This window comes from Rhinopithecus bieti, unplaced genomic scaffold (assembly GCF_001698545.2).
Source record: "Rhinopithecus bieti isolate Rb0 unplaced genomic scaffold, ASM169854v2 scaffold_12573, whole genome shotgun sequence".
In the NCBI taxonomy this organism is placed as follows: Eukaryota; Metazoa; Chordata; class Mammalia; order Primates; family Cercopithecidae; genus Rhinopithecus; species Rhinopithecus bieti.
In genome coordinates, this window is record NW_016807321.1 from 1,413,136 (window position 1) to 1,430,595 (window position 17,460).

At 56.9% G+C, this 17,460-nt stretch overlaps 2 long non-coding RNA genes across 6 annotated transcripts; both read right to left on the bottom strand.

The window, feature by feature from the left end:
* Nucleotides 1-4,726: 4,726 nt before the first annotated feature.
* LOC108535296 (uncharacterized) lies at nt 4,727-10,069 on the bottom strand. The gene is made up of 5 exons (XR_001887194.1): nt 9,332-10,069; nt 8,911-9,004; nt 8,459-8,653; nt 7,027-7,547; nt 4,727-4,854 (listed from the first exon to the last, which is right to left on the bottom strand). It is a non-coding gene; the product is annotated as an uncharacterized LOC108535296 (long non-coding RNA).
* Nucleotides 10,070-10,723: 654 nt separating this feature from the next.
* Nucleotides 10,724-15,912, bottom strand: LOC108535295 (uncharacterized). Of its 5 annotated transcripts, none has more exons than XR_001887191.1 (4): nt 15,591-15,912; nt 14,535-14,972; nt 12,818-12,931; nt 10,724-12,489 (listed from the first exon to the last, which is right to left on the bottom strand). It is a non-coding gene; the product is annotated as an uncharacterized LOC108535295 (long non-coding RNA). The 5 variants fall into 5 exon arrangements; XR_001887190.1 differs by having other exon boundaries at nt 10,724-12,137; nt 12,396-12,931; XR_001887193.1 differs by having other exon boundaries at nt 10,724-11,015; nt 11,943-12,931.
* Between the last annotated feature and the right edge of the window lie 1,548 nt (nt 15,913-17,460).

Below are 17,460 nucleotides of genomic sequence, written 5' to 3' on the forward strand. Positions count from 1 at the left end.
CCTTGGCCTCCCAACGTGCTGGGTTTGCAGGCGTGAGCCACTGTGCCAGGTCTAGATTTTGGGGGCCACCATTCAGTCACTGCCCTTGGAGTGGCGAGGAGGAGGCTCTGCTGCTCTCCCACACCTGCAGCAGCCCCAGCCTGCCCTGCAGGGCAGACCTTCCTTGTGGCAGAAACAACAGGAAAAGGAAAAGAAGAGGAACCCAGGCCTGGGTTCCCGCAGAGCTGTCCGCAGGGCCTGTGTGGGGCTGCAAAGGCCCCTCTGTTGTCAGAACACCCCGTCCCCATCACCGAGAGCAGCCAGAACTGCCATAGATCATTTCAGATGAAACTGGGAGAAATTTCAACTGCAACAAACACTCCTGGAAAAGGAGAGGCCAATCCCCATGGCTCCACGGACAGCACAGCCCGACCCCTTCATCCGGACCCACAGGCAATGTTGTTGACTCTGTTCTTCCTTTGGAAGAAAAGGGTGCTTGTTGGTTTCCAGTTTACTGCAGACACAGAGAGGCCCCTCTCTGGCTTGGAGCCTGGCCCGGGCTCTCCAGTCCCAGCTTCTCCTTCCCGAAAGGAACATCCTGCCCAACAGTGCAACACGCATGTGCACTCCCAGTGTGGGAATGAGGCTGAGCTGGACTTCAGGGGCAGCCCAGGACGCTTGCATCAGGTGGGGTGTTTCCCGGAGGTTTCTTGGGAGCTGCCTGGGAGTGGCCAAAGCTGCTTCCCAGCTGGCTTCAGCCCAGGCTTCCTGGGTGAGATTCTTGTTCCCTGGCCCCTCACGGTACGCGTGGTCCTGTTCCCCGCCATCCCCCACACTCTGGAACTCTGTTCCCACACTCAGGACCCACCCAGATGCCAGCTCCCCGCAGAGCAGTGTGGCCCCCCACTTCCAGCCCTGACAGCACACACCCTGCCCCCCCCTCCATTTTGGAATTTTGCTTCACCAGAAATACCGTTTCCCACCCACCCTGCCTTCTTATTCTCGGAGGCAGAGGCACTTCAGCCTCCTGGGCCCTCGGTCACCGAGTCTCCCTGGTTTCCATTGGCAGTGCCGCCTCTCCCTCACTCGGATTGTCCTGAAAGGGCTTCCGTGCGGCCATGCGAGCTGTGTGTGCACAACCTCAGGGGGCACATTAACCGCGTCCTCGGACTGGCGGTAGAGACGTGGCCTCGGCCCGAGCTTGGCCGGCAGACTCTCCCTGGGACTATGAGCCCTCGGCTGAGGGGGCAGAGGGGCAGCTAGGATCATGGCCGCAGCTCCCGGAGGGGAGCCCCCAGCCCCCGGCTGTCTCCCTGAGCCTGCTCCCCAGGCCGCGCCTTTCCTGACGTCCCTCCAGGCTCCTCTGGCGACCACAGAACCAGCGCCGGCGCTTTGCTGTCCTTCCTGTCAGGGTCCTTTCCCAGAGGCGGGAGCTCTGGGCGGTGGGCCTGTCCTGGAAGAGTCACGTAGCTTGTTTAAGGAGAAGATCCCCATGGCTCCTGTGCACACATGTGGCCTCTCTCCCCAGGGGCTGCTGTGAGCCTGGGAAGTCCCGGGAGGTGTCTCCGGCGCCAGAGAGCAGCCTCCGGTGCACCTCGCACGCCTCGCACACGCCCTCCTGCCGGTCAGCTGACTTTCTCCTCCGCCTCAGCCAACTCTGCCACGCAGAGCAGGTGGGAACTGAATGGAGGCCTTGCAGGATTCTGAGTCCCAGCTCTGACACCCACCTGACTCAGCACCTGCCTCCTTAGCCTCCAGCTGCACGGGTGGCTGCAGGCATCAGGGTGTGATGGCAAATATGGCGGCGAACGTGGCCGGTCCGGTCAGAGGTCTCTGCATCCTCCGTGGCTGGTCCAGTCAGAGGTCTCTGCATCCTCCACACCTGTGGCCAGGTGAGGCCCAGCCTGTGTCCCTCCCAGCTCTACTGATGGATGGCAGGACGCTGAGACCCTGAGCCCGTGTATCCTTGGTTCTTGGTGCTTTGCAATGCCCCTGGCCCTGGCTGCAGCCGCCCCCTGGCTGGGCCCTGAGCCTGCCCGCCCTACAACACTCACTCTTCAGGAAGAGGGAGCATCAGCTGAGAGGAGAGCAAATAAATGTAAGGGGAGAGGGTGCTTCCTGAGACACTCAGTGGGGCCAGGGCTCCTGTGGTCTCCTGCCTTGGCCATTCTGTCCATCTATGGGAGGGCCTTGGCCTCTCTGCTTTGGGGCTGGGTGCTGGGGCTAGGGGATTGCAGCCACAGCCACTCCACGGCACTGGTTGGGAGCTTGGATGACCTGGGCGCAGAGGAAGCTTTGATGGCAAGGGTTGGTGTGGCTCATCTCGCTCACCCCACAGCCATCGCCGCCCCACAGACACCTCCGGATCCCAGCCTGCCGTCCCTCCTCCTGAGCCTACATTAGGCTCCATCCTTCCCCAGGCCCCATGCCACCAGCAAGAACAGCCCAGCCAATGCAGACTGCACCCCTCAGCCTCAGCTGGGACTGAGCACCCCGCCCTGTGCTTGCCCAGTGTGCTCTCCCAGGCCCCTGAGGCAGGTGGCCTGACCCCGTCTTCAGAGGGGAAAGCCGACTCTCGGGGAGGCCACACAGCCATGGGGAGTGGGCACAGAAGGAACCAGCTCCGTGCCAGGCTGTGTCAAGCTGACATTTGGTGCCTAGAAGCAGCCGTGGCCTATGCAGGGCTTCCCGGCGCAGGTGTGGGCTCTTCCAGTGCAGAACGTGGGCTGCACCAGCTTTGGGGCGCACCGCTTACGGGGTAAGGCCATGCCCGTGGTTGCTGGCTGACGCCAGGAGTAAACACAGACACCAAAATAGCGCAACCCAGACCCGGCTGGGTGGCAGGCGCTGACGGTGCCTCTCGAAGGGGCAGCAGGGGCAGCTGCAGATGAGGCACGAAGCCCCAGGACTGGCTGCCAGCCCTCAAAGAGCCCCTGGGTCCCCCCAGCACAAGTCTCTGCGTGAAGCCCCCAGCAGGAGAAGGGCTTGCTGCCCCGAGCCCAACACAGCACGAGACAGAGGCTTCACTGAGTCCAGACCCTGCACTGGCCCTCCCCTGGATTGTAAGTCCAGGGCCAAGCCAGCCCCTACCCTGGATCTCCCCAGACCCTCTCTGTGGGAACCCAGGGGCCAGGGCCGCTTGACCACATCTTGGTAGCTCTCATCTGGGACCTCATCTTTAATCTCAGCAACTCAGGGATCAAAGAGAAAAGCAAGGCCGAGGCAGATGAGGCTGGGGTTTCTTGCTCAAGCATTCGGATCATTAAACAAATGAAAAAAATCAAAGAAAAGGACAGCCAGGCTGCTGCCTGTGGATCTGTCTGCCCTCCCCGGAGGCCAGCGCCACACACCCCTCCCCCCCCTCTCTCCCTCTCCTCTGTCTGTCTTTCCTGATGGAGGCCCCGGTGTGGGGTCCGTGTTCGGGGAGCGCCTCACTCCCTTTGTGTCGCTGTAACAAACGCCCTGGACTGGGTTGTATATAAGCACGGAGATTTTCCGGAGGCTGGAAGTCCAGCACTGAGTCTTTAGCAGGGTCCTGCTTGGCAAGAGCTGCTCTCTGCTTCCAGAGGGCGCCTGATTGCTGCCTCCTCCAGAGGGGACGAAGGCCGTGGCCTCACATGGTGCAAGGAAGGAGGGTGAGAGGGGGCTCCCTTCCACCTGGAGCCCATCCACAGGTGCTGTCCCGTTCACCCAGAGGCCACATGTCTAAGTGCTGTTGCAGAGGGGACTCTCTTTGAACACAACTTGTGGAGGAGATGTCACTCAAACCAGAGCGGGAAGTGCCAGGAAGGACTCAGGAGTGCCCTACGGCCATGTCCTGGCTTTGGAAGCACAGGAGGCGCCCGGCAGCCTCGCATTTGCTTTTGCTTGAGGAGGAAACACCAGTGCTCCCTTCCCCGTCTCTGCCGCTCCCTCTTCCTGCCAGAGCCCGGGAGGCACCACCCTGCACTGAGAAGCCCCCACAGCAGCCATAGCAGGGACTTCCTTCCGTCCCCATCATCCTCCCCCCGCCCCATCACCTTGTTTACTTTTACAAGAACCCCCGGAGGAAGCAAAACATCCATTCTCCTGTTCTGCAGATGAGAAGACGGGTGGGGACACGCTGAGTGACCCACGGGAGATGGGGACACGGTGAGCGACCCACAGGAGATGGGGACACGCTGAGCGACCCATGGGAGATGGGAACACGCTGAGCGACCCATGGGAGATGGGGACACGCTGAGCGACCCACGGGAGATGGGGGTGGGGACACGCTGAGCGACCCACGGGAGATGGGGGTGGGGACACGCTGAGCGACCCACGGGAGATGGGGACGCTCTGAGTGACCCACGGGAGATGGGGGTGGGGACGCGCTGAGTGACCCCACAGCTCAGAAGTGGAAGGACTGAGTTTCACTCCAGGTCCTGGGACTCCCAGTCCCCAGGGCTGGGGCTCTGGCAGCGCCTCCTCACCCTGGTGTGGGAGTGAACGGCACAGGACGCCTGGACTGCAGGTGCAGAGAGAGGATGCAAGGACTACAGGTGCAGAGAGGACGCACCTGCAGACAGGTGGGGGCCCTCAGCAGGAGACACCTGTGTGCAGGAAGTAAGCTGCACCTCGTCACTAGTCACCCACGGGGCCACACACAGACCCTCCTGCTGGCCCCCAGTCAGTGCTTCCCCCCCAGAAGGAGTATCAGAGACAAAACAACAACACATTTAGTTTCAAGATCTGAGTTGGGTTTTATTTGCAACTCTAGAATCGGGCAACACCTCTTTCCATAAAACACAATGAATGCTCTAATGAGCTGAGGGGAGGTCGGTTTCACAGACAGAAGAGGCCCAAGGAAAGCAGACAGAAACCAAAGGTGTGCTGGTCACTTCAAAGTTACTTTTCCTGTAAAGGTTAAAGCAGAGGATTAAAGTCCACGCCTGTGATCCCAGCACTTTGGAAGGCCGAGGCAGGCAGATCACTGGAAGTCAGTGGTTCGAGACCAACCTGGCCAACATGGTGAAACCCTGTTTCTACCAAAAATACAAAAATTAGCCGGGTGTGGTGATGCATACCTATAATCCCAGCTACTCAGCAGACCGAGGCAGGAGAACTGCCTGAACCTGGGAGGTGGAGGTTGTAGTGAGCTGAGATTGAACCACGGCACTCTAGCCTGGGCGACAGAGCGAGACTCTATCTCAAAAGAAAAAAAAAAAACAAAAAAGGCTGGGTATGTTGGCTCACACCTGTAATCCCAGCACTTTGGGAGGCTGAGGCGGGCAGATCACGAGGCCAGACTGTCCTGGCCAACATGGTGAAACCCTGTCTCTACTAAAAATACAAAAATTAGCCAGGCGTGGTGGTGCACACCTGTAGTCCCAGCTACTCAGGAGGCTGAGGCAGGAGAATCACTTGGACCTGGGAGGCGGAGCTTGCAGTGAGCCAAGATCACGCCGCTGTACTCCAGCCTGGGGACAGAGTGAGACTCTGTCTCAAAAAAAAAAAAAAAAAAAGGGTTAAAGCAGAGGTGACTTCCTTATCATGTCAGCTTCTTGTTGGCTTCTGGTGGCTGTTTGGGGATTCGGCTGCTATCTCTCCCTGGTTTCTGGAAAGGGTGGGGGCGGTCAGATACAGATCTTAGGAACCGCAGCATGAGTGACTCCATTTTGGTTTTGCCTGTTGGGCCTCCTGCAGGAGCTCCGTCCAAACCAATGGCCTCTGCATTCAGTTTTCTTTGACGGGAGCAGTTGTCGGCCCCTGCCCAGCACTGGTGGGTCTCGCCTGTTCTGGGGGGTCCATGTAAGTGGATGGCACAGCCCAGACCGCGTCCAGTGTGGCATGAGACTCGTTTGTGTCCTGGTGGCAGTGGTGTACTTGTTTGCGTGGCTGTGCGGTCCTTAGTGATGTGGACACGTGGCGGTCCGCTTGCCATGCCCCTGTGCATTTTCTGGTTGCTTTGGCTGCTGGCTGTAGTGGGGACGGCGGCTGTGAGCCTTCTAGACTGTGCTGCTCGGGGACTCTGGGGCCAGGCACATGCCTAGCTGTCCCTGTGTCTCCAGCACACGAGAGGAGGCATGTGGCTTCTCCAGGCTCAGAAACACACCCAGCCTTCCTGCTGCCCGACCTTTGCTTCCTCACTACCCCGCAGCACCCGGGGCAGGGCCAAGGCCTACAGCGGGGCCCACTAGCCTGCTCTTCGTGGTGCTCACTGCCGTCCGTCTGGTCATCCCTCGAAGGGGGACACTCTGAGTTGTGCCTGCCCCCACAACATGCTCCCAGCGCAGAACCTGGAACCCAGCAGTCGCTCAGAAATGTCAGCGTTCAGTGAATCAACACTGGCGGTGTTGGATGACTAATTAACAAAGTCATCTCAAAACAGAGGTGTGAGTTGGGGACCCAGTGAGCATTCCTCAAAGTCTCTAAAGAAACAGATCTCATTTCTGAGACCTGGCCCAGCCAGAGCCACCTGCTGTGAACTTGGGATTTCACCAAGAGCTCCCGTTTCATCCTTAAAATGCACTTGAATTACACTTTGTAATGTACTTAAGCTTGTTTTAATATTGAAACAATGTTATTTTTATTTTTTTTTTTTCTAGATGAAGTCTCGCTCTGTCACCCAGGCATTGGCATTGGCGTCATCTCGGCTCACTGCAACCTCCACCTCCCGGGTTCAAGCGATTCTCCTGCCTCAGCCTCCTGAGTAGCTGGAATTACGGGCGCCCACCACCACACCTGGCTAATTTTTGTATTTCTGGTAGAGACAGGGTCTCACCATGTTGGTCAAGCTGGTCTCGAACTCCTGACCTCAGGTGATCTGCCCACCTCGGCCTCCCAAAGTGCTGGGATTGCAGGTGTGAGCCACGGCACCCGGCCTGAAACAATATTTTAAACTGCTGGTCAGGTCAAGAGTTTATCTGCCTCTGCACAAGCCCCGCCCCCCTTTCCTGGGCAGGGGTTGGGTGGGGAGATGTCTCAGTGCCCAGTCCCTTCTCTCCCCGCACTGTCCCTGCCCCGACCCTCACACTGCCCGGTCCTGCAGAAGAGAAGCAGCCCGTTTGGAAAGCTGGTAATGCTCACCAGTCGGTCACCAGCGTTGGTACCGCTTTGGCTGTCGGAAGCCAGCTGGGCCTGGGAACACATGGGAACAACTCCCATTGCAGAGGAAGAGTCTCCCGGTCCCTCGGGAGCATGGAAGCGCAGCCACACAGCGCCTGTTTGAGGCAAGGCTCTCAATACCTTGCCCTCTGTGCCCAACACCTTGGTCTTCTGCTAGGGGTCCTCACAGTCTGGGGAAACTGAGTCCACATGGGCCTCAGGGCTGGAGCTTGGAGCCCAGGGCACCCAGTCAGCACATTCTATCCTCCTGGTCGGTGATTGTTTGGACGTGGACACATGACCCCAGCTAGGCCCATCAAGGTGGAGCGTGAGCTTTTGGCTGGGATGCTGGTGCGAGGTTACTTTGTCTTGCTGGAGGCGAATCATGAAGCTTGCAGCCTTAGAAGCTGCCAGAAGCATCTTGGGATCTCAGGATGAAGATGGAACTGCACATGCCCACAGAGCGCTCAGCAATAGTGTTGAGTTGCTGGATCAAGTCACACCTGAAATTGAACTTTGTTCTAGACTTTTCATCACACAAATCAATACATTCCCTTTGCTAAGCCATTTGGGGTTGAGATTTTGCCTCTAGCAACTAGAATCTGGGAAGATTCCTGGCTAAGATGCGCATGGGAGGGGCCAAAGCAGGAGGACCCTGTGGGGTCCACCTGTCGCAGCCCCAGGATCTGAACTGTCAGTTCTGCAATCTGAGGAGCTGGCCCTGTCTCAGCACATTTTAACTGTGACTCCTTAGCCGCCGTGGCCACGCATAATTCAGCACAGCTGCGAGTTTCTTGGAGCTCAGGACAGAGCAGCTCAGAATTGTCGAGCAACATTTGTACTTCTGGGCGATGCACACACCCTGACATTCCTCCCATTTCCTTCCGTCCTGGGCCCCAGTTCTTCCCGGACGCCATGCAGAGGCAGCAGCGGGGCGGGGTCAGACAGGGCTGGAACCAGCCACGTGTAGTCCCACCATGCAGTGGGTCAGAAGCCAGGACCAAGGCAGCACCGTTGTGGGCAGCCCCGGGTCAACCCCACGCGCTTCTCTCCAGGACCAAGGAGGCATCATCATGGCCAACCCCGGGCCGACCCCACGTACTTCTCTCCAGACACAGGACAAAGCCGTTTCAGAAGGACCTGGTGGTGGAAGGTGATCCACAGGAGACAAAATGGGCAGAGAAAACACAGGCATCCACAGGACACGCCATGGCCAGGGTGTGTTTGCTTGGCCTCACCACCATTAAGACGATGAAAATTAAACAGCAGTGGTAACGCGTGTGCTTAGAGCCTGGCGGAGACAGCCCCTTGGTAATGGAAGCCCGGGAGGGAATGCAACGAACAGGCAGACTCCCATCAGCACATCTGGCACAGGGGTTTGGAGGACAATTTAGTGGAATCTCCCAGAACTTACCTGGCACTTCCACCTCTAGAGGTCTGTGCTGTGGAAATACTTGCACAAACAGAGAGAGGTCACCATACAAATATGTCCAGTGCAACATCAATGGTAAAACAAAGTAATGATGATTGTGACAGGAGAACTCTGTCTTCCAATCAGAGGCCAGTTAGAGAAGGTAAAAGACGCCAGTGTAAGAAGAACGAGCCTCTGCTATAGAGGAGATGCAAGAAAGCCACCAATCGAGGTGTGAGTGCAGGGAAGCCCACGCCTTGTGCCTGTTTATGCAGAAAACAAAATCTGGGCAGGTCCACCCCAAACTGCTGGCCGTGCTCCCTCTGGAGGTCCTGCCCAGAACCAAAGGGGCTTTCAAGCCTCCGAGGGCTCCCCATGGTGCCCTGGGGTTGTAGGATCCCTCCTTCCTGAAAGCCCCTCCTGCGAGTCAGCTCCCCTGCCTCACTTCTTCCCACCTGTCACCGCTCAAGCTGGCTGTGATCATGGTGGCAATGCAGGACCCAGCAGTTGAGCCACAGGAATTTCCCTGGAGCTGCCTCTGTGTGAGCCCTGGCCAGACATACCAAGAGACAGGGAGGGGTGAGGGGACGAGCCAGCCCTCCAGCCACTCCCAGACAACAGGGCAGGGCAGGGCCAGGGGAGTGACCAGGATTCTCTCAGGTGGAGGGTGCAGAGGGCGTGGGTGAGTGAGCAGGGGTTGGAGGCCCTCAGCAGCTGCATGAGAGGGCGGGGCAGAGACAAGACCAGAACCCAAGTTCCTGGGAGGCCTGGAATGACAACTTTATTCCCGGGATTTTATTCCTAGGATGACGGTGCTGAGCGAGGTCTGGGCAGAAAGAAGGAACTTCTGGGCAGGAGAACTTCCGGGGACTGTACCAGGCAGCGTGGAGCTCTGAGCACGGAGCAGCCTGAGCATGGAGCAGCCCAGCGAGGGTGGCTTTGGCTGAAGGTGACCTGACTTGCAGGTTGACGCTGGTGATGGAGAGAGGTCTGGAGAGAGAAAGGCGACGATCCAGGAGGATTTCCCCTTTGCTATGCTGCTGGCCCCTCCCCTTCAGCCCCACTAAAAGGTGCTGGCACCCATCACAGCACACGGCAGCCGAAATGCCAGCTGGGAGGGCTGCTGTCGTAGGTCAGGTTCCCTGGAGGCTGAAGACAGGGATTGCTGTGCCAGTGATTCTTTGGGAGGTGCTTGTTTTAATCTGCTCGGGCTGCTGTAACAAAATCCACTAGACTGTGTGGCTTATAAACAACAGAAATTCATTTCTCACCGTTCTGGAGGCTGGAAGCTCAAGATCAAGGCATGGGAATATTCTGGGCTGGATGAGGGGCTGCTGTCTAAGAGCTGGCACCTCCTCTCCGTGTCCTTGCATGGGAAAAGGGGTCGGGTCTCTCTGGGGTCCCTTTTATGAGGGCACTCATCCCATTCATGAGGGCTCTGCCTTCGAGACCTCATCACCTCCCAAAGGCCTCATCTCCTGAAACCATCACATTGGCGGCTAGGATTTCTACATGGGAATTTAGAAGAACACCAACATTCAGGCGTGCTCCCTGGAGAAAGGCGGGTGGGATGCAAGATGGGAGGAGCTGAGCTGGGAGGGGCTCTCAGCCGGACACATGGCCATGTCTGCTGGGCTGAGCCTCAGTTTTCAAGGTGAGCTCAGAGTCCGGGGAGACTAAGGGCTCTGGTGACACTAAGGCCAGATGCGCCTCTCATGGGGCCTGGAGCCCTGGACAGTTGACAAGACCAAAAGTCATTTTGAGTTCCCATTGGTCCTGCCATGCAGGAGGCTCCCAGCCACTCCTTAGATGCAGACAGCGGGGCTTCCCAAGAGCTGCACAAATTGCTGGAGTGGGAGGCGCTTTGGCCGCGCAGGGGCCCCGTGGAGGGCGGATCAGGCAGGAAGGGACATGGTGCCTGGGGCCCCGACCCTCTGGCTATGTTGGAGGCATTCCAGCAAGGCTGGCCCGGGGCCTTTGGGGTGGGGTGGCCTGGGACCCCATCTGTGTGCTGCTGCCACCCACTGTGGGACTTTGGGCATGTCTCTCCATAGCATGAGCCCCAGCCTTGGCAGCTATGCAACGTGTGGATGCAGCAGGACCTGCCTTGCAAGGAAGCCCGAGGAGGGCGGCTGCCCTTGGGGATGCCCCATAATTGACCCAGTATGGTGACCCTAAGCTGATGAGCCTGAAGGCATGTACCCATACATGCAGTACCCATGCACACAAACTCACACACACACACACATNGGGGAAACTGAGTCCACATGGGCCTCAGGGCTGGAGCTTGGAGCCCAGGGCACCCAGTCAGCACATTCTATCCTCCTGGTCGGTGATTGTTTGGACGTGGACACATGACCCCAGCTAGGCCCATCAAGGTGGAGCGTGAGCTTTTGGCTGGGATGCTGGTGCGAGGTTACTTTGTCTTGCTGGAGGCGAATCATGAAGCTTGCAGCCTTAGAAGCTGCCAGAAGCATCTTGGGATCTCAGGATGAAGATGGAACTGCACATGCCCACAGAGCGCTCAGCAATAGTGTTGAGTTGCTGGATCAAGTCACACCTGAAATTGAACTTTGTTCTAGACTTTTCATCACACAAATCAATACATTCCCTTTGCTAAGCCATTTGGGGTTGAGATTTTTGCCTCTAGCAACTAGAATCTGGGAAGATTCCTGGCTAAGATGCGCATGGGAGGGGCCAAAGCAGGAGGACCCTGTGGGGTCCACCTGTCGCAGCCCCAGGATCTGAACTGTCAGTTCTGCAATCTGAGGAGCTGGCCCTGTCTCAGCACATTTTTAACTGTGACTCCTTAGCCGCCGTGGCCACGCATAATTCAGCACAGCTGCGAGTTTCTTGGAGCTCAGGACAGAACAGCTCAGAATTGTCGAGCAACATTTGTACTTCTGGGCGATGCACACACCCTGACATTCCTCCCATTTCCTTCCGTCCTGGGCCCCAGTTCTTCCCGGACGCCATGCAGAGGCAGCAGCGGGGCGGGGTCAGACAGGGCTGGAACCAGCCACGTGTAGTCCCACCATGCAGTGGGTCAGAAGCCAGGACCAAGGCAGCACCGTTGTGGGCAGCCCCGGGTCAACCCCACGCGCTTCTCTCCAGGACCAAGGAGGCATCATCATGGCCAACCCCGGGCCAACCCCGGGCCGACCCCACGTACTTCTCTCCAGACACAGGACAAAGCCGTTTCAGAAGGACCTGGTGGTGGAAGGTGATCCACAGGAGACAAAAATGGGCAGAGAAAAACACAGGCATCCACAGGACACGCCATGGCCAGGGTGTGTTTGCTTGGCCTCACCACCATTAAGACGATGAAAATTAAACAGCAGTGGTAACGCGTGTGCTTAGAGCCTGGCGGAGACAGCCCCCTTGGTAATGGAAGCCCGGGAGGGAATGCAACGAACAGGCAGACTCCCATCAGCACATCTGGCACAGGGGTTTGGAGGACAATTTAGTGGAATCTCCCAGAACTTACCTGGCACTTCCACCTCTAGAGGTCTGTGCTGTGGAAATACTTGCACAAACAGAGAGAGGTCACCATACAAATATGTCCAGTGCAACATCAATGGTAAAACAAAGTAATGATGATTGTGACAGGAGAACTCTGTCTTCCAATCAGAGGCCAGTTAGAGAAGGTAAAAGACGCCAGTGTAAGAAGAACGAGCCTCTGCTATAGAGGAGATGCAAGAAAGCCACCAATCGAGGTGTGAGTGCAGGGAAGCCCACGCCTTGTGCCTGTTTATGCAGAAAACAAAATCTGGGCAGGTCCACCCCAAACTGCTGGCCGTGCTCCCTCTGGAGGTCCTGCCCAGAACCAAAGGGGCTTTCAAGCCTCCGAGGGCTCCCCCATGGTGCCCTGGGGTTGTAGGATCCCTCCTTCCTGAAAGCCCCTCCTGCGAGTCAGCTCCCCTGCCTCACTTCTTCCCACCTGTCACCGCTCAAGCTGGCTGTGATCATGGTGGCAATGCAGGACCCAGCAGTTGAGCCACAGGAATTTCCCTGGAGCTGCCTCTGTGTGAGCCCTGGCCAGACATACCAAGAGACAGGGAGGGGGTGAGGGGACGAGCCAGCCCTCCAGCCACTCCCAGACAACAGGGCAGGGCAGGGCCAGGGGAGTGACCAGGATTCTCTCAGGTGGAGGGTGCAGAGGGCGTGGGTGAGTGAGCAGGGGTTGGAGGCCCTCAGCAGCTGCATGAGAGGGCGGGGCAGAGACAAGACCAGAACCCAAGTTCCTGGGAGGCCTGGAATGACAACTTTATTCCCGGGATTTTATTCCTAGGATGACGGTGCTGAGCGAGGTCTGGGCAGAAAGAAGGAACTTCTGGGCAGGAGAACTTCCGGGGACTGTACCAGGCAGCGTGGAGCTCTGAGCACGGAGCAGCCTGAGCATGGAGCAGCCCAGCGAGGGTGGCTTTGGCTGAAGGTGACCTGACTTGCAGGTTGACGCTGGTGATGGAGAGAGGTCTGGAGAGAGAAAGGCGACGATCCAGGAGGATTTCCCCTTTGCTATGCTGCTGGCCCCTCCCCTTCAGCCCCACTAAAAGGTGCTGGCACCCATCACAGCACACGGCAGCCGAAATGCCAGCTGGGAGGGCTGCTGTCGTAGGTCAGGTTCCCTGGAGGCTGAAGACAGGGATTGCTGTGCCAGTGATTCTTTGGGAGGTGCTTGTTTTAATCTGCTCGGGCTGCTGTAACAAAATCCACTAGACTGTGTGGCTTATAAACAACAGAAATTCATTTCTCACCGTTCTGGAGGCTGGAAGCTCAAGATCAAGGCATGGGAATATTCTGGGCTGGATGAGGGGCTGCTGTCTAAGAGCTGGCACCTCCTCTCCGTGTCCTTGCATGGGAAAAGGGGTCGGGTCTCTCTGGGGTCCCTTTTATGAGGGCACTCATCCCATTCATGAGGGCTCTGCCTTCGAGACCTCATCACCTCCCAAAGGCCTCATCTCCTGAAACCATCACATTGGCGGCTAGGATTTCTACATGGGAATTTAGAAGAACACCAACATTCAGGCGTGCTCCCTGGAGAAAGGCGGGTGGGATGCAAGATGGGAGGAGCTGAGCTGGGAGGGGCTCTCAGCCGGACACATGGCCATGTCTGCTGGGCTGAGCCTCAGTTTTCAAGGTGAGCTCAGAGTCCGGGGGAGACTAAGGGCTCTGGTGACACTAAGGCCAGATGCGCCTCTCATGGGGGCCTGGAGCCCTGGACAGTTGACAAGACCAAAAGTCATTTTGAGTTCCCATTGGTCCTGCCATGCAGGAGGCTCCCAGCCACTCCTTAGATGCAGACAGCGGGGCTTCCCAAGAGCTGCACAAATTGCTGGAGTGGGAGGCGCTTTGGCCGCGCAGGGGCCCCGTGGAGGGCGGATCAGGCAGGAAGGGACATGGTGCCTGGGGCCCCCGACCCTCTGGCTATGTTGGAGGCATTCCAGCAAGGCTGGCCCGGGGCCTTTGGGGTGGGGGTGGCCTGGGACCCCATCTGTGTGCTGCTGCCACCCACTGTGGGACTTTGGGCATGTCTCTCCATAGCATGAGCCCCAGCCTTGGCAGCTATGCAACGTGTGGATGCAGCAGGACCTGCCTTGCAAGGAAGCCCGAGGAGGGCGGCTGCCCTTGGGGATGCCCCATAATTGACCCAGTATGGTGACCCTAAGCTGATGAGCCTGAAGGCATGTACCCATACATGCAGTACCCATGCACAGAAATGCACACACACACACACATGTACATGCACGTATACACATACTGCACATACGTGTGTGCACACACCCCAGCCTTGGGTAGCTCTAGCTGCTCCTCAGGCTCTGCCACCCTGCTGGGAGCTGGCTGTGAGGCCCACACAGGGTCACAGAGGACCTGTGCTCAAGGCCCTGCCCACTTTCTCTGTTCCTTGTGTTTGGAACGAAACCTCCGTGGTCCTCACCCCGGAACTGACGCTGTGTCTCCCCATCACAGGCACGCCCGGCCCTGGCCCAGGGGACAGCTGGCTCCACACACCCTCCTCCTTCTGTTCCAAAAAGGGCATTACAGACTTCTGGATGCAAAGCTTCGCTCCACCACTTACCATCTTTTTCACTTTGGGCAAATTATTGAATTGTACTGTGCCCCGGTTTCCTCGTCTGAACAATGGGTTCATATCAGAGTGCATGGCTGTGTGGATTAAATGTGCTCTTCCTCATCGAGCCCAGGGCTGCGACTCTGGCAAGTGCTCAGCCAGTGTAGGCTTGAAAGGGAAATTGGAGGCCTTGTTCCACAGATGGGTGACCTGGGTCTAGGGACCTTGTTCCACAGATGGGTGACTGGAGTCCAGGGAAAGGCAGTGCTTTGCCGCAGGTCCCATGACTTCACAGGTGACCTGGACTCCTGCCTGGCTCACGGCAGCTTCATTCCTGCTCACCCGCCTGTGGCCCAGGCAGCTCTGCACAGCCATTTACTCAGAAGTTCTCATTTCACTGCTTTTGTATTATTGTTTGATTTTATTCACATCAAGACCTTCAAGAGCCTCAGGGAGGAAAGCACAGAGATGATCACATTACTATAACTGAAAATTAATGGACTGCTGGCAGTTCTAGAAGAAAAACAAATTATCTAAATATTTTAGATGGGAAAATAGAATGTTTTCAATTTGCAGCTGCAGGTTCCGCACCATTCCCCACTCCATTGCCAGATCCCGCCACTGCGAGCGAGCTTTGGCCCCGCTGTGAGTTGGCCACTGCGAGCCCTGAGATTGCAGGGAGAGGCGAGGCTGCTGTGGATGCTGTGGGGCAGCAGTTACCCTGTCCTTGCAAGGGCCACGCCTCTGATCTGAGCTCTAGGAACTGGGGCCTTGCTCTAGGGGTGAAGGTAGCCCCAGACCTCCCAGAGTCTGGGTGGGCCTGGTTGATGAGGCAGCACTCTGACTACTGGCTTTACAAAGAGAAAACTGCAAGTTCAGCTTCCACTGGTTACCCAATGCCAGATGTTGGCCCCAACTGTGCCCCTTCCAAGACTGCCTTCCCTTTTCCTCTCCTCCTTCTCAGCTTCTCAATCTTCATGGTCCACCTCTTCCAGGCAGCCCACTGTGACTAATCCAGGACATGGCTCCCACTCTCTGAACTCATGGCACCCACACAGTACTGACCACGAGATCCGGTGCTGAAATCTACACTGTTCCAACTGCCACTTGTGTAGATGCTGCTGGTAGATGTGCCTGTGCACATCACCTTGGCCCTCTCCTTTCTGTGCACGCCAGTGGTTTCTTACTGCAAGAACTGGCGACTCCCTCCTGAGGGCAAATAAACAGCATTGAGACACCATTTTGTACCCACAAGTCCTGCTGCCATCAAAGACCAACAATACCCAGTGTTGACAGAGACGCAGAGCAGCTGGACCTCACATATCACTGGCAGAAGCGTGAAATGCTTACCATCTTTGTTGTTGTTGTTGTTTTGAGATGCAGTTGCGCTCTGTCGCCCAGGCTGGAGTGCAGTGGCGCAATCTCAGCTCACTGCAACCTCTGCCTCCAGGGTTCAAGCAATTCTGCTTCAGCCTCCCGAGTAGCTGGGATTACAGGTGTGCGCCCCCAAGCCCAGCTAATTTTTGTATTTTTAGTACAGATGAGGTTTTGCCACGTTGGCCAGGCTGGTCTTGAACTCCTGACCTCTGGTGATCGGCCTGCCCCGGCCTTCCAAAGTGTTGGGATTACAGACGTGAGTCACTGCGCTCGACCACTTAGTATGTTTAAATAATGTTCCATACCCACCTACCCAGGACCCAGAAATCTCACTTCTGGGTAATCACCTAAGAGGAAGAAAAAATATGCCTACAAAAAGACCTTTCAAGATAGCTTTATTCAGGCCAGGCGCGGTGGCTCAAGCCTGTAATCCCAGCACTTTGGGAGGCCGAGACGGGCGGATCACGAGGTCAGGAGATCGAGACCATCCTGGCTAACACGGTGAAACCCCGTCTCTACTAAAAAAACGCAAAAATCTAGCCGGGCGAGGTGGCGGGCGCCTGTAGTCCTAGCTACTCGGGAGGCTGAGGCAGGAGAATGGCGGGAACCCGGGAGGCGGAGCTTGCAGTGAGCTGAGATCTGGCCACTGCACTCCAGCCTGGGCAGCAGAGCGAGACTCCGTCTCAAAAAAAAAAAAAAAAAAAAAAGCTTTACTCATATTAGCCAAAACTTAGACACGACCCCAGCGTCCAAAGTGTGAATAAATGAAGGAATGTGACGTGTTTTCCATGGCGCACTGCTCGGCAATAAAAAGGAACCAGTTACGGATACGTGCAATGTGACTGAATCTCAGAGACATCATGTTAAAGGAAAGAAGCCATCACGAAGGTATATTTTGCACAACTCTGTGTGATATTCCAGAACAGACAAAACCAAGATATGGCGATATTGGAATCAGAAGAGTGGCTGCCTCTGATGGAAATGTTCTATAATTGACTATGGTAGACATTACCTGGGGGTATGCATTTGTCAAAACTCATTGAACTGCACGTTTTGCAGTGTGTAGCTTATACCTCAATAAAAATGTTTATTCTCCATCATTTCGAAAGTCACCCAGATCAACGAGGAATACGTGGAATGCAGAGAAAAAAACAAAGTAAAAACAAAACAAAAAATTATCTGCAACTAACCTCCCACAGGTGATCGCTTTTTCAGCTGTGTACCTTCCTAGTGCAGACTCGGGTCCCACCATTGCACACCTGCACCCTGGGGCATCTGCGTGGCAGGGGTGGGGACCCGCGGACCCTCTCAACCCCGCCGCCTCCCACCAGGGCCCAAAGGCTCGAGTGGTGGAAGAGAGACTCAGACCCCAGGGCGGGAGCACGGGCCCCAGGACGCAACCCTCCACCCCCGCGCCGGTCCCCCGGTCCCCTGCTGCCCACTGCCCGTGACCCTCGCCTCCCTGCCTGTCACCCGCTGCCCCGGACCTCCTACCCGAGTCCCCCTGCCGGTTCCCGGCTGTCCTGGCCCCTCTGCCCCGCCCCGTAGATCTCGCCCC